The following is a 17,365-nucleotide window of genomic DNA, read 5'->3' as shown; positions in this document are numbered from 1 at the left end:
CGTCGAAGATTTGTGAGTTCTCTAAGCTATGTTTAAGGTTATTGTGATTCTCCGGACCCTTCGAGACACGTGTATGGATTGTTATGGGTGTATATGATTATGTATATATATGTATAAGAGGTTACATGAGGGTTGGAAGAGGATTAGAAGTTAAACGAAATGAATCGGAACAACTTCAGTAAAATCTCGAACCAGATTTTTAGCCCATAGTGTTGGAGGAATATCTCCTAGTATATGAGGAGTTTTAAGGTGTTTCAAAAGCCTAAAATGAATTTCATCGAGTCTAGCTTCCAACGCAACCAACCGCTCATCAAAATGATATCGGGATAAGGGGTTATGGACGATGCAAGTTGGGCTGGCGGGGCAGCAAGTTGAGACCCGACCCAAACATTTGCATTTCGGCCCATGAGTATATTTCGGCCCATGAGGCCCATTGACATTAATATATATGGAAAATTCATTTGAGGGCTGTTCATTTGCATCTAGGATCTTCCGAAACATTAGAGAGAGAGGGAGAGAAATTCTAGGCTAAGAAAGCCATTTTGATCAAAATCCGAGCCCCGAATCCCGAAGCTCATGAAGAGAAAAGCGTTGTACGACGCGTTGCCTTCAGTTTGAGCTAAAAGTCAGCCAAAAAGAAGAGTATTGACGTGGTTGCTGCACACTTAAGGTAAGATTAAGGTCCCTTTTTCATTGTTAATAAGTTTATTTAGAGTTTTAACGGATTAGAACGGAGAAAATAGCGTTATAAACTCGTTTGTTGTTTTGTTGAGATTTATGGATTGGGGGCTGTTTTAGTTGAATTAAATGGATGGGATTAGCTGAGTTATGATGTATATTAATGATTGGTATTATTGTGTCACGACCCGACAAGGGGCCGCGACGAGCACCCGGTGCTAGCCCACCCGGACACCCCTTAGCTTACACTTACGCTTATATCTAGGTGAGCCACATAATAAAACATACATTTCTATTCATTCATCATGCTAATCCCATTGGACAACAATGCCTTTATATCATCATTGGCATTTATGTCGCATCAACGTACATAAGCCGACAAGGCTATCAAAATAAAATACAAAATATAGGCCGACAAGGCTAGACATATCTAACCATATACACATGTCTACGATCCTCTAAGGAGAGTATGACATATCATATAGGCGGTACAGGACCCCGCTATGCCCATAATTTTGTACACAAAAGAATAAGTACCCAAAAGCTATAGCTCCGAATGAAATGGAGCTCTGCTATGTAGCCTCTGAGAATGTAGCTATGGATCAAGTATGTCTCCCTGTGCACCTGCGGGCATGACGCAGCGTCCACAAACAAAAGGATGTCAGTACGAAGAATGTACTGTGTATGTAAAGCATGATCAATATCAATATAGAAGCATAATAAGCAACATAAGAAATAGCATAAGATGGAAGATAGTAATATCATCATCATGGGCACTTACTTGCCTTACATAAGATCTTTCCATTTCGATTTCGTGATTGGGTACATACATCCGTATCCGTATTCGTATTCATATTCGTACCCATTTACCTGTCTTTATTTACATCCATATCATGTACACATTCTATTTCGTGGTCATACCATATTCGTATTCATAACATACACATATCGTTTATATAGCGTACCCGACCCCAAAGGTTCGGTGTTTCATGTACCCGGCCATATCTAGGCTGGGTGATCATACATACCTGGCCAACCAAGGCTCAGTGTTACACATACCTGGCCCTACCAAGGCTCAGTGTTGTCCGTACCCAACTGCAGTGGTGTGCGCGCGTCATCATATACATACATAAACATCTATATATATTCTACCCGTCCGTATGAGCTCGGGGTTTCATAATAGCCATACATAGGCACACGTACATATAAGTGTTATGTCCCGTGTTTTCGCATAATTGGAAATTGAGAAATAATTAAGACTTGTGTGCTATAAGGAAATAATTGATTTTAGTTAAAATGTCTAGGTTGTTTATGAAAATATTGGTGTGGAAATGTGGAGGAAGTCCAAGGGCAAAAATTGAAATTTCGGAAATTAGTTTCGGGAATTACAAAATGAGATTTCAACGAATTGGGCCAAGAAAAATTTGAAGGAAAATTGAAGCCCAAGACCATGGGGTGGCCGGCCATGAGGCCTTGGCCCAAGACCCATTTAATGGTCATGTGCTTCCCATGTGCCTCCTAATCAATCATGTATATATGCATACTTATCCATAGATAATTCAAGAAGCAAAATTAAGAAAAAAACTCATCCTTTAGTTCTTGAACCCTTCGGCCGAACCCCATTCCACAACAACAAAAAAACTTTCCTAGCCTTGCTTTGGTTCTAAAGATCTTGTTCTTCTCATATTTGTAGTAAGTTCAAGACGCTCTCCGACGTGATACAATTTGTTTGGCGAGAGAAGCACGTTTGCGGCAAGTCGGAAATTCAAGAAAAGGTATGAATTTTGTTACTTTAATGTTGTGGAATTGGTATGAATGTGTTAAGGATTGGGAATAGACGAGAATCCCGTAATTTTGATGTGTGTATGAAGCCGTGTGTGCATGTGTGTTTAGTGAAGTGGCCGTGAACCACAAGGTGTGTAAGGCAAGATGAAATTGAATTGTTAGTTCGTTAGTTGCGTCGTTGTGACATTTATGACGTAAATGAATGTTTAATGAATTGAATTGGCGTTGGAAAATGATTGTGGATTATTATGGGAAAGTATATAATTTCGGTATATTTGTGTATATCATTGTATAATTATGATATTAAGGCTTTAAATGTGACTTATGGTTGTTGTTAATGAATTTGGAATGAAACAATGTAAGTTGGAATGTTCGTCGGAATTTTTGATGTTTCGGGCGAAATATGGAAAGTAAGGAACTTCTTGAAATTATGTATAGTGTTTGGAACCTAATTGGGATGTGTTTGAATAACCTTGAATGGGTGAATAAATACAATAAGGTGAACATTAGTTTGGTATTGTGAAGTTTGAATGAAAGTTGTCAACTTATATAGTAAGGAAGAATATTGAAGTTCAAGTGCTTTAGTTGTGGTTTGTGTTGTTTGTGATGTTTGGGTTGTTGTTGTTGATGTATTTGAGTCGAGCTAAGTCTCGGGGGTGCTAGATATATAGGGGAAATGCTGCCGAAATTTCAGTAGGCAAAAATGAATTCAAGGGCATTTTTAAGCTTAAGAATCTCTAATTGGTAACTTTGACCATTTGTAGATTTTGGACGAAACGGGATTTGATTTTGGAGTGAGCATAAGACGTTTCTAAGGTATGTAAAGCTTCCCACTTCTTCTTTTGGCATGTCTTAGTACGTTAGGTTGATATCGGAACCCCGGGAGCAATTCTGCTCCTTGAAATCCGATCTAGAAAATGGCTACTATTCATTCAATTCAATTGAAGCCTAATGTTCCTATTTTGGCTAGAAAGCAATCAAACGTCCGAAACTTATGCAAATGCAATTGGATTACTTTGAAACCTTTATGTATGATCCCATAGACCCTAAATGTCCGTAAATTATGTTCACCACCTCAACTTGACCCGAGGTGGGCCCGCTAACCCCGAGATGCCTTATTTGTTCTACTAGGCTCTCTTTTTGGATAAGCTTCGATAAAGAATCTTCGATTTTGAAATTTTCCTCTATGAAATAATGTTCGGAACACTATGATATAACAAGCTATGTTTTGAGCTATATGTACCACTTTGGAAACATTTTGTGAAATAAACTTTCGTACCAACTAATTATTTGACTATTTTGGTTAATGAACTGACTTATGAAGTAATCAAGATTTGAAAGGCTATTTTAATGTAAAAAGTGCATTGTTTGCTCACGACTCCGCTCGTGCCTTATTATGACTTCGTTCACCGGTTCCCGGGCCGGTTATGATTCGTGCGCTCTATGATGATTCGGTCGTATGCTGTGTTACGGTTCCCCGAGGCCTCGCCATAGGGCCGGGTTCCGTTTGGAGTTATGTTGTGATATGGCTGTGATGTGATACGCTCATATGTGTGTGTTCGGGGATGTACGGAGATTTGAACCTTCTGGTGTTATGCTGTGTGTGGCACCAGCGTCGGAGTGGTGACCACGTTCCTGAGCTTTGCATGATTTTGTTTGCATTATGTTTATATGATTTTGATAAACAGTTTGATATACTGTTCGACATTTCTCTCTTTTGTATTCTGTTCGCTTTCAGTTGTGGCCTATATTTTTGTACTCCATGCTTTACATACTCAGTACATCTTTCGTACTGACCCCCTTTCTTCGGGGGCTGCGTTTCATGCCCGCAGGTACAGACGCCGGTGATCCACCACTGTAGGCTCCACTTCTGCTATTTCGGAGTACTCCCTTGATTCGGAGTCCACTTTTGGTATATATATCTTTCGCCATGTATATATTTTTGTATATCTGACTATTTGGGTACGGCGGGGCCCTGTCCCGTCATATGATTCTGTCGGTCAATTTAGAGGTCTGTGGACATGTCTGTGGGTTATGGTCTGTCTGTATGCTTATGTGTATATGTTGTTTAGGCGATCCCATACGCCGAGGCGGCCGGTCCGCATATGTTTATACGTTGCCTTGTTAGCCCTGTGTGGCCTTTGCTGGTGTTTGCTGTGTGCAGGATTATTCTGGATAGTCCGAAAAACAAAGGAGACTCTGCCGAAATTTTTCTGGAAATTGTCTAAATTTGGAATATAGCCTGTCGGCTTCTGCTATGTGTCTGAATACGTTTGATAGATGGGTTTGGGTGCCCAGATCGGGCACTAGTCACGGCCTACGGGGTTGGGTCGTGACAATAAGCTCATAAGCATCTTTACTATTATCATCACTATTATCATCGACATCGTTATCGCCATCGCTATTACCATTATAGTCGTCACCAATATCATTATCACTACTATCGTCATTTATTACATCTATCTTATAGGCTTACTCGTCATATGAGAAACTTAGCACAATCGTAGCATATCAAGAATCGTGAGCTTACTAGCTCGGAATATCAAATCATTTAAAGGACATCATAGTCTTATAGAATATTTAGATGTTTGGCCAAAGAACCATGCCTTATGAAAAAAGGGTTAGCCTTACATACCTTTCCGTTGGACTATTCTACACTTGCACGTACTCCTTCAACGATCGCGTTTCTACCTTCATTAAAGTCATTCTATCATTAGAATCGATAGCTATCATATATGACTAAAACTAGAGAAAATCGGACAGCATCTCCTTTATTTATACGACATTCATCCATAACGTATATCAACCCCTAAACGTCAATAATACATTCACAATACTATAACAATAGTCATTATTCATCCACATTATCCACATTTCTTAATTTACCTTCAATCCCTCATATCCATGGTCATATCACACGACTATGCCCATCCACGTACATTTACCTATCCCATGTTTCTCAACGTCATTTATAACATATTTCATCACAACACATCAAGAATCATAAGTCAATTCAAACTATTTCTCAAAATGGCACTATTCCACATTCATGACCCATTTTTCTATACCCTTCTAAAATCCAATTATTTCAACTCTTAAATACCTTAAACAATATGCAAATACCATAAATCTTACCTTAGATGTCGTAGGAACAAGCCTTGGTTGATAATACTCCACTTGAGCAAAAACCCTAGTTCATCTCCAATGAGATTTCTTGACTTGAGTGATCTTTAATGGGTTTTCTTACACTTGATTCACTTGAGTTATGTTATTGATCACTAAAAATCCTTTAATTCTTGTGGAATAAATGTAGAGAGATGTTTTAGATAGAAGGGGTGTCATGTGGAAATGAAATAATAAACTTGGTCCCCTTTTTAATAACCCAAAATCTGATCTGAAATGAACAGTCATCGAAAGTGCACAGTGGTCGTAAACCCAGTTTAGGGGGGCCGTATTCTAGTTTACGGTCCGTATTTCATGAGAATATTAAAGCATAACAGAACCAGAAAGTCAGTCTGAGGGCATGGTGGTTTAGGACTCAGTTTACGATCCGTATTCCAGTTTACGGTCCGTATTCCAAGTCGTATTTAACCATTCAAGCACTTGACAGAAAGTCGAAGATTTGGAAGTTGAAATATGACATGGCAGTTTACGGCCCGTAAACTACTTTACTATCCGTATTTCACTACGATCGACTGGACCAAAGTGCAAATCTGCAACTTTCACGTCTTCAGAACCTATAATTAGTCATTGTGGAGCATGACCTATCTCTTATCGCAATTGCCTTGAAATCTTGCTTAAGGCCATCAAATGTTATTCTTACTCATGGAAATATCAGATACTCGTACTCCTCTCTAGTCCATTCACTTGTGCAACATTCTCTCCCCCTTAAGAACATTCGTCCTCGAATGTTAAAGTCTTCAAGGATTCTATAAAAATTTCGCCAGAGTTTCCCCTATAATATGGCACTACCATCCTGTCACAACCACCCACAATATCGATGCCTCATAGGGCCACAACATAATAGCATTAAAAATTTACCACACACGACCAAAAAGCATAAAAGGAAAACATACGTACCTTATGATCTTGACGTCTCATCTTGTATCTCTTCTAGGGGCTGAAACAAATGCGGGTATCTGGATCGCATACTTTCTTCCGCTTCCCATGTCATTTCCTCTCGTTTACTGCTTCTCCATAAAACCTTAACTGAGGCCACTTCTTTGTTTCTAAGCCTTCGTACTTGCCTATCTAGTATGGCAATGGGTACCTCTTCATAAGTCAACTTTTCTGTCACTTGCACATCATTTATTGGCACGATCCTAGTAGGATCTCTAACACATTTTTGAAGCATCGAGACGTGGAAAACTGGATGAACTGACTCCAAATCCGGAGGTAGATCTAATTCATAGGCCACTTTGCCTATCTTCCGTACAATCTCATAAGGCCCAATGTACCGGGGACTAAGCTTCCCCTTCTTGCCAAATCTCATTACACCCTTCATCGGTGACACTTTCAAGAATACCCAATCTTTCGCTTGGAACTCTAAGTCTCTTCGACGATTATCCGCATAGGACTTTTGAGGACTTTGAGCTGCTAACAACCGGTCTTGTATGAGCTTAGCCTTCTCTATGGCTTGCTGGACCAAGTCTGGCCCTATCAACTTAGTCTCTCCTACCTCGAACCACCCCATTGGGGATCTACACTTTCGCCTATATAAAGCTTCATACGGTGCCATTTGGATGCTGGAGTGATAGCTATTATTGTAAGCAAACTAAACGAGTGGAAAATGATCATCCCAATTACCTCCAAAATCTAGCATACATGCCCGTAACATATCATCAAGAGTCTGAATGGTGCGCTCAGCTTGTCCATCGATCTGCGGGTGAAATGTCGTGCTAAGGATCACTTGGGTCCCTAGACCCTCTTGGAAAAACTGCCCAAAATTGGCTATAAACTGAGTTCCTCTGTCTGAGATAATAGATACTGGAACACCATGGAGTCTCACTATCTCTTTAAGATAAAGCTTTGCGTAATCTTCTGCCACATACGTCGTTCTGACTGGAAATAAATGAGCTGACTTCGTAAGTATATCCACAATCACCCATATAGAATCATACTTACGTCGGGAACGAGGTAAACCTATAATGAAGTCCATGTTAATTACTTCCCACTTCCAAGTTGGAATTTCTATAGCTTGCAACAATCCACCCGGCTTTTGGTGCTCGATTTTCACTTGTTGACAGGACATTGAGCTACAAATTCTGCTATATCTTTCTTCATCCCATTCCACCAATATACAGACTTAAGATCATGATACATCTTCGTCGCACCGGGGTGAACAAAATAACGGGAACAATGAGCTTCTTTCAATATATGGTGGCGTAAACCTGCCATATCGGGAACACATAATCTACCTCGACATCGAAGAACTCCGTCTTCTGAAACATCAAATGATGACTCCTCTTTTTGAGGGATCTCTGTAATGTCTTAGCATGAAATCTTCGTATTGCCTCTTTTTCACTTCCTACTAGCGACGAGACTGCTGAATTCTAAATAGTAGTTCCCCTGCTACCTGAGTCCACTACTCGAACTCCTAGGCTAGCTAGCTGCTGGAGCTCATGAGCCATTTCTCTCTTCTCTGGTCGTACATCACATAAACTTCCCATATATCTGCGGCTAAGAGCATCAGCTACAACATTTTCCTTTCCGGGATGATATAAGATATCAACATCATAATCTTTTAGCAACTCCAACCATCCTCGTTGCCGCAAATTCAACTCTTTCTACTTGAAGATATACTGAAGACACTTATGATCTATATAAATATCCACATGGACACCATATAAATAATGTCTCCATATCTTTAATGCATGAACCACTGCGGCTAATTCTAGATCATGGGTAGGGTAATTCCTCTCATGTCTCCGCAATTGCCTTAAAGCATACGCAATCACCTTACCATGTTGCATCAATACACAACCTAGCCCAATGCCTGAAGCATCGCAATAAACAACATATCCTTCCAATCCCTCTAGAAGTGCCAAGACTGGGGCGGAAGTCAATCTACCTTTCAACTCTTGGAAGCTACGTTCACAAGCATCTGTCCATTGAAACTTTGCTAATTTCTGGGTCAACTTTGTGAGCGGCGCAGAAATAGAAGAAAAACCCTCAACGAATCTCCTGTAATAACCTGCTAAGCCTAGAAAGTTACGAACCTCTGTAGGAGTTGTGGGCCTTGGCCAAGTCTTCACGGCCTCAATCTTTTGACTATCCAGTCGAATACCATCAGCTACAACAATGTGTCCCAGAAATGTTACTGAGTTCAACCAAAACTCACACTTGGAGAATTTTGCAAACAACTCTCGAGTCCGAAGAACTCCAAGGACAGTACGCAAATGATCCGCATGTTCTTCCTCGGATCTAGAATACACCAAGATATCATCGATGAATACAATCACAAATAAATCCAGGAAGGGCCTGAACACATTGTTCATCAGATTCATAAACACGACCGGTGCATTAGTTAGCCCAAATGACATTAGCCGGAACTCAAAATGACCATATCGTGTTCTAAAAGCTGTCTTAGGGATATCCTTCTCCCTAACTCTCACTTGGTGATACCCGGATCTTAAATCTATCTTTGAAAAATCATTTGGAACCTTGCAATTGATCAAAAAAGTCATCAATCCTCGGAAGGGGATATTTGTTCTTAATCGTCACCTTGTTCAATTGTCGATAATCAATGCACATTCTCAAGGAGCCATCTTTCTTTCGGACGAACAATACGGATGCTCCCCACGTGGATAAACTAGGCCTAATAAAGCCTTTATCAAGCAAGTCTTTCAACTGCTCCTTCAACTCTTTCAATTATGCGGGTGCCATTCTATAAGGAGGAATAGATATCGGCTTAGTGCCTGGCAACACATCAATGGCAAAATCAATCTCCCGCTCGGGAGGAAGGCCTGGAAGCTCTTCCGAGAACACATCCGAAAATTCATTTACTACGGGAACTGACTGAAGAGTTGGCGATTCAGCTTCTATATCTTGAACCCACACTAGATGGTAGATACACCCTTTTGTGATCATTTTCCTTGCCTTTAGATTGGAAATAAACCTACCTTTTGGTGACGCCGTATTCCCATTCCATTCTAGGACTGGTTCTCCCAGAAATTGGAAACGAACCATTTTCATTCTACAATCAACATTGGCATAGCAAGTGTTATATCCCGTATTTTACATATTCGGAAAAATTTGAAATAATTGTGACTTGTAAGAGATAAGAAAATATTTTGATTTTAGTTAATATATATGTGTTGTTCATGAAGTGTTGATGTGGAATATAGAGGAAGGTCAAGGGAAAAATGGGAAATTTTAGAAATTAGTTTCGGGAATTTCAAAGTAAGACCCATAACTAATTGGGCTCAAAATCAAAAAAAAAAAAAAGAGAAAGAAAGGCCCAATCCACAAGGTGTGGCCGGCCATGGAGGAAAATATAGGGCCCAAGCCCATAAAATTTTAAAATCCATGTATTAAAAAGGGAAGGGGCCACACTTAGACCATTCACTAGAAGCTTCAAGAGAAAGAAAAAAAAAAGAAGTGAGAGAGAGGAGCAAGAAGGCCATTCGGCCGTGTAGAAGGGAAAGAAAAAAAAATTCTTGGAGCCTAAATCCTTGGTTCAAAAATTCGTCTCTTTTTGAATTCTTGCTAAGCTCGAGACCCTCTTAAACGTGATATAAATTTTGAGGCAAGAAAGTACTTTTGTTGGCAAGCGAAAAAATTGGAAAAAGGTAAAGGTCTATTCTTTTTGACTTGGAAGAATTATATATATATATATATATATATATATATATATATATATATGTTGTAGTATATGGAAATGAATGTAAAGTATGAAATTTGTGTGTTGTGGGTGTGTGAGTGTGTGGCCGTGTATTGGTGTTGATGGAGAAAAATGAAATTTATTTAGTATGTTAAATTATGTTGTTGTGGCCTTGTGATGTAAATGGAAGAATAATAGTTCAAGTTGGCATGAAAAATTGGTTGTTAGGTTGTTGTAGGAAATTATGTGATTTTATTATAGATTTATGTAATTATGGGAATGGAATTGTTAAGGTGCAAATTGTTGTTGTTGATGAAATTGGAAGATAAAAATGTGTTGTGAATGTTCGTGTCGAAGATTGGCGGTTTCGGGTGAAATATGGTTTTGGCGGGATTGTTGAATATTTTGTAGAATTGTATGAAATGCTTTTGAATTGCACTTGAATGATCTTGAATTAGTAGTGAATATGTAAGTGTCGATATCGGCTTGAAAATTCGTAGTTGAATTGAATGTTGATGAATTATGTTGAAAAGAAGGTTACTAATGTTAGAATGTGTTTTAAATTGATTCTTGATGTTATTGGTATGGTTGTTGGTATTGTTGGTATGGTTGTTGATGAATTTGGCCAAGTTAATTTCTTGGGGATGTTGAATTTAGAGGGGAGATGCTGCCGAAATTTCTGTAGACAAGTACTAGTTAGAATTGAATTTCTAAGTACTTGTAGCTAATGTTTGGTAATTGATAATATTGTTGTAGATATTGGAGAGCCCGAGACTTGAGTCGGGATTTGTTTGGCGAGTGATCGAGATTTGTTAACGGGCGATCGAGGTATGTAGAGCCTACCTTTCTTTCTTTGGCATGACCGTTATGAAATAAACAAATGACATATATGTATGCTTCTAAAGACAATTCTATTCCTAGAGCCACTAGGATGGCCCATGTCTTTGATTTCCATAAACTATCCCATATGGTTTGATACATACTTGTGATGTTTGAAGTTCTAGTCGATACGTTTCCGGATGTTGTTCGAAAAATATTTGATATGGCCAAAGTTTGGATATATATATTTTTGATATGTGCATATGATTCTAAAGCTCCGTTTGAAGTGCTCCATAATGTTATTTGAAAGCTTCTTAATATAAATGATACTTGAATTTCTAAGTATGACTTATGAAATATTTTCAGAAGGTTCCGTACTTCGAAAGTTTGTGACTCTCTCATACTAATTCCAATTGACCTGAATCTTATTTTTGAGCCTTCAGATGTCTGTAAAAATATTTTGCTATCTAGTTTGAAAGAAATTTATTTATTTATTTATATGCATATGGTTTCCGCACTACTCCGCTCGTGCCTACCGCTATGATATCGTTCGCCGGATCCCGGGCCGGTTTTGTGATCGTGCGCACTATGTTATATTCGGCAGTATGATGTGTTACGATTCCCGAGACCTCGCCATAGGGCCGGGTACCGCTTATCTACGGCGTTATGATGTGATATAGCATAGGATGTGTTCTGATGTTGTGATATGTTCTGATGATACGATATGTTCGGGGATTGTACAGAGATTTGAAACCTTATGGAGTATGATGTGTTGTGGCACTAGCGTCGGAGTGGCGACCACGTTCATGAGCCCTATGCATGATTTTTATTTGCATTATTTATATTTTCGGCACAGGTTTTGATATACTAATTCTGTATCCATTTTCTGTACTCCTCACTTCGATTATGATTCAGATTTCTGTATTTCATGCTTTGCATACTCAGTACATATTTCGTACTGACCCCCTTTCTTCGGGGGCTGCGTTTCATGCCCGCAGGTACAGACGTTCGTTCAGGTGACCCACCAGTGTAGGGTACTTATTCTGCTGTTTGGAGTTCTCATTTTGATCCGGAGCTCATATTTTTGTACATATCCTCTGTTATATATGTTATAGCCCGTATATTGTGCGTTTGAAAATTCTAAAGTCGCCGTGGAAAGTTGAGGACGCGACTATCTTCAAAAAGGGTTGTAATGTGCAAATTGGTTGTAAATATTATTCATGAATATTATTGCATGGAAATGTTGAGAAGGGTTGAGGGTGAAAAAGGAAATTCGTAAAATGGTTTATGGAAATATTGCGGAAAGAATAAGGGCAAAAGGAGAAAATCCGCAAAACGATCAATGGAAATAATGTGGGAACTTAGGGGCAACATGGTAATTTCACAAGGCATGCATAAAAGGCCACATTGGCCGAAAATGGAAGGGAAATTGTGCATGTGGTCAAAGCTTGCATGGCAAGACTAATTAAGTCATCTTTTTTTAAACAAATTCAAGAAAGCTCTAGAAAACAAAATGGAAAAAGAAGAGAAAACTCTAGAGAGGGGCATGTGCCCCTCACATGCCTCTATAATTATATATATATATATATATATATATATATATATATATATACATGTAAGTCTTGAAAGAACAAGACAATCCATCATTTTAAGCTCTAGAATATTCAAGAGAAAGGGAGAGAATAAGAGAGGGAGAGAAACGGCCAAGAGGGGCTGGCCGAACCAGCCCCTAGTTGTGATCATGGAGAAATTATTTTCTTCATGCTTTCATACTAATTGGAGGGTCCTCTTCGACGTGGAGTAGTTGTTGGAGTGAGAAAACCATTCGTTTTGCAAAGAGATGCTCCTAGCCGTATGGAAGAATAGAGTGGAGAAGGTAAGATTCAATCCTTTCTTGTATGTTTTATGGGTGTTGAAACATGTTGTTATGTGTTGGAATAGATGAAACTCATGAAAATAAGGATGTTATGGTGTTGGCCGAATGCATGGGAATATGTAGAAAGATGAAATGATTTTTACTTAGTAGTTTGATTATTGTTGTGTGCAAAGTAGAGAAATGGATGAACTATATGAAAGTATGTGTGTTGGATGTGTGGCCGTGAAATATATATATAGTTTATGGCCGTGTATGGTATGTGTAATGTTGTGTGGAAGATTGAATTAATGTAGCATGTTGTTGTTGTTATAATGTGTAGAGATGGATGAAATTGTATGAAAATATGTAAGAAGTTGTTGTGGCCGAGAATGGCATTGTTTGGTAAGTTGTAGTAAATTGATGTAATTTGATATTATGGTTGCCGTTGCTATAGATTATGCGACCTAGAATGAATGGTGTGGTTGAAGTTAAAGGTTTCGGATGAAATAGTATGTTGATTAAGTCGTTGGAATATTGTGTGAAATGAATTGAATGTTGGAATGTATGTGGAATGGAATGTTAATGTTGTTGATAAGAATTGTTGGTATTGTTGATAGTTTGGCCGGGTTGAATTCCCGGGATTGTTGTTGATTAGAATTGGCCAAGTTGAACTTGGTGGGATGGCATATTTACAGAGGAAATGCTGCCGAAATTTCGGCAGACAAAGTGTTACTTCAAAGAATTAACTTCTAAAGGCTCTGATCAAGTTTTGGTAAACATGACCAATTTGTAGATTTTGGCGGATTTGGAACGTGAATTTGGAGTCGCATAAGAAGCAGAAAAGGTATGTAAGGCTTCACCCTTCCTTCTATGGCATGTCTTAGACGTAATATGTTGGATAAGAACCTCGGGGACTCTTCTACCCTCCAGAATCCGCACTTAAAGTTTCCCTTTTTTCCTTCAGTAGGATTGAATTGAAAATGTTACCAAATGTTTGAAAACTCCCTAACAGCTAGAAATTGCACCAATGAGACCCGACTACTATAAAACCCTCACAAGTAACGCCATGACATGTAATATATGTAAATTTGGTACGCCGCCTCTTTTGATCCGAGGTGGGCCCACGGTTTCCCGGATTTACCTTTTTACTCCGCTTGACTTACTTTGATACTGAAACCAAAAGAAACCTTCGATCCTTATTCCATTACCAAATGACAAGTACTGTACCTATCCCAACGAGACTACTTCCATGATAATAATGATAACGATGATGTCAGAAAGGAGGATATGTCTAAGATAAGTACGACAAGAATGATCCCACGACTAAGAGTCTTGAGCGAAGAATCCAATGTGAATATGGAAGTGTTATACTAGTTTCTAAAAGACTTCAAAGCATGTGGATTAATGGTTATAATGCCTATGATCTTGTTCTATGTCTCCTCTTAAAGCTATTTTCCGTTGGTAGTCTCGCCTCAATTATCGTTCCTTCAAGGTGAGACAAGTGACCCGATTATTCCATAATGTAATCGGAGTATTTTGACCTTACGTCACTCCGATGGAGACACGACTTTCTTTGGGCTCTCATGCATGCCAATTGTATGATATATGAATATGAATGTGAATATGTATATGTATATGCATATGTATATGGGGAAGGGGAAGGGCCACTGTTATATCACCACCTGATTCAGCTGGATTTCATCCCGGACGCGGTATGCCTGGACGCGGGATTATGGGAGAGCCGGATACGGCGTCTGTATTTGTGATATATATATATATAATATGTTGGGACACTGTTGGGGAGGGGGGGTGGGAGAGCCGATGTACTCGGCGTCTGTGAATGTAAATGAAGGACACCGTTTTCTGAAATGTTCTGTTTTCTGTATATGTAAATAAGAAACACCGTTTTCTGAAAAAGAAACTAAGCATGCATGACATCTGCAGAAAGGCACTAATATGTACAGGTTACATCTGTCCCAGGATAAGCTCCTTATGTCTATTCTGTTATTGTTCATACTGTATATTCCTTATTATGGTACTATTCATGCTTTACATACTCAGTACATTACTCGTACTGACCCCTCTTCTTCGAGGGCTGCGTTCATGCCGCGCAGGTACACCAGATGAGCCACAGCTATCATAGAAGATGTTCCAGCGGAGTTGGCAGGCTCCACTTGTTCTGGAGTGCTGCCGAGTCAGAGTATCCGAGCCATGATGTTTGTTTGATGTTAGAGACTTTGCAGACAGAGTCGTGGGTATAGAGTGTCGATAATATGTTATATCATAAAGTCCATGTGATTACAGATTCTGTTTGATTTGAATACGATGGAAAAAAAGAAAAAAAAAATCTCTTGAAAGTTTTACTATGTTTTCCATTTTTATTGATATAAGAGTCTAAGGAAGTTAAGTATGTAACAAGAGTCAGCGGGTTCGCTCGGCTCCGGATATGGGGTCGGGTGCCCATCACACCCTCGTAAAGTCGGGGTGTGACAAAGTGGTATCAGAGCAGGTCGGTCTAAGGGTTGTCTGCAAAGTCGTGTCCAGTAGAGTCCTGTTTATGGGTGTGAAGCTGGCCACATTTATAAACAAGAGGCTGTGGGGCATCTAGGAAATGTTGACCTTCTTTCTGTCTCAGATCGTACGATAGAGCCAAGCCATAGGAAATGAGATTCCTGGTACTAATCGTTAATTTTCGCAGACGCCCAATAGCGACGGAAAAAGGCGAATGGCGCTATGGTAAGACACAGAGGTAAGTTGGGGTATTTGTTCTGTTACTTGGGACAGGAAGTTCTGAATGGCTGGAATTTGTCATATAGCCGTATGTTCTGTAAAGTATCATCGATAATTGTTACGTACAGCCCGTGAAGAGTAGGAATGGTAAAGGAGATTCCGTAAGAATGGATACACCTGACAGGAAGGCGGGTGGAAAGGAAATATTGCAAACCGGCAACAGGTGAGATGCGTTGTTCCAGAAAGGTCATGGATTTGGTATGGCAATGGAGGTGTGAACGTTACTATTGCGAGTCTAGAGGTCCAGGACAGGAGGTAGCCATACACACGGGCGGAAGATGAACATCGGGAGCCAAAAGGGTAAAACGGTAATTATAAAATAAAGGACGTGTTACGAAAATGTTTCGGAGCCTGTAAGACTTCGACTTGCCCCAGAACAGGTAATAGAGGTCATGTGAGGGAGCTGACGCGAAAATATCAGCATTAAGACAACGGATTCCAGCAAAGTTTTTGGGTTAAGCGTGCTCAGGTGGGAGCAATTCCATGATGAGTGACCCCCTGGGAAGTTTATAAGGAATTTTACATATTCTGACATAAAAGACAAATGGAAAGCTAGAATAGCTTAAATGAAACTACGGCACATAAGATGGCCGGAGACTATAAGAAGACACGTAGAACAGGGCAGACTAGCCCGGTAAAGAGACAGAAAAGGCATCATAGCCCTGGAATTAGGATAGGCTTGAACAACGCCTGGAAGTAAGTTGTGGGCTAGTTGATAGTAAAAATATATGTATATGTATAAAGGAGTAGTGTGTCCTATATATGATTGCATCAGTGGGCATGTGAGCTTCAGCAACCGAAGCTGTGGTATAAAAAGTGTTAATAGAGTAAAGGAATCGAAGCTCGAGGGATAGCAAGAGTAAATGGTACAAGTGCGGCGTGTGAGCCGTTATTATTTTACTATAGGTTGAGGTCGAAAATTTCAGCATAACGATACTTGGAAAAGAAATAAAGTGTGAGTAAATGGAAGATAGGAAGCTTAAATGTTGGAAAAGGGTGAAAGTTAAGAAAACCTTAGTGGGTGAAACCCCCGCGAGAAATTAATGGTAAAAGTACGAGACCACTAGGATGAAGATTCAATAAGGCATGTGAGACGAGATAGAGTGAGGAAAAAGGAAACAAGGAGGAATGTGGAGAGGTTGAGAGCTCATTTCAACAAGTAGGTCTAAGAGAATGGTGACCAGGGTAGAGGAATGTGAAGTAAGAGAAGGAATGCTCAGGATGGTGACGGTGTCAAGGTGAAAAATCTGTAAAAGGACAAGTATGTAGCTATAGTAATATGCTTAGAGGTTTAAGAAAGTAACGGGGCACTGAAGAAATATGGACGCACGGTTACCTCACGAACATGTAGTTAAGAAAGAATTACGAGCAAGAGAGCTAAGCAAGTGAAAGGACGAATAAAGGATAGAAAGGTATGGAAATGAGGACAAATGAGGACCTAGACAGAAAGTAAAAGAAAAGCTTAAGATAAGAAGTTTTGATATGTTAGGCACAAAGCTGGAAAAGAAGGTGAGGGATAAAGGTAAGCAAAGACTTCATAAAGGACTATGAGCATATAAGGAACCCCTTAAAAGGGGGGAAGGCCATATTAGGCTTACAAGGAATGACGATAAACG

This window comes from Lycium barbarum, chromosome 2, assembly GCF_019175385.1.
Source record: "Lycium barbarum isolate Lr01 chromosome 2, ASM1917538v2, whole genome shotgun sequence".
NCBI classification, from domain to species: Eukaryota; Viridiplantae; Streptophyta; class Magnoliopsida; order Solanales; family Solanaceae; genus Lycium; species Lycium barbarum.
The sequence above is the reverse complement of the archived record's forward strand: the minus strand, read 5'-3'. Positions refer to the sequence as shown.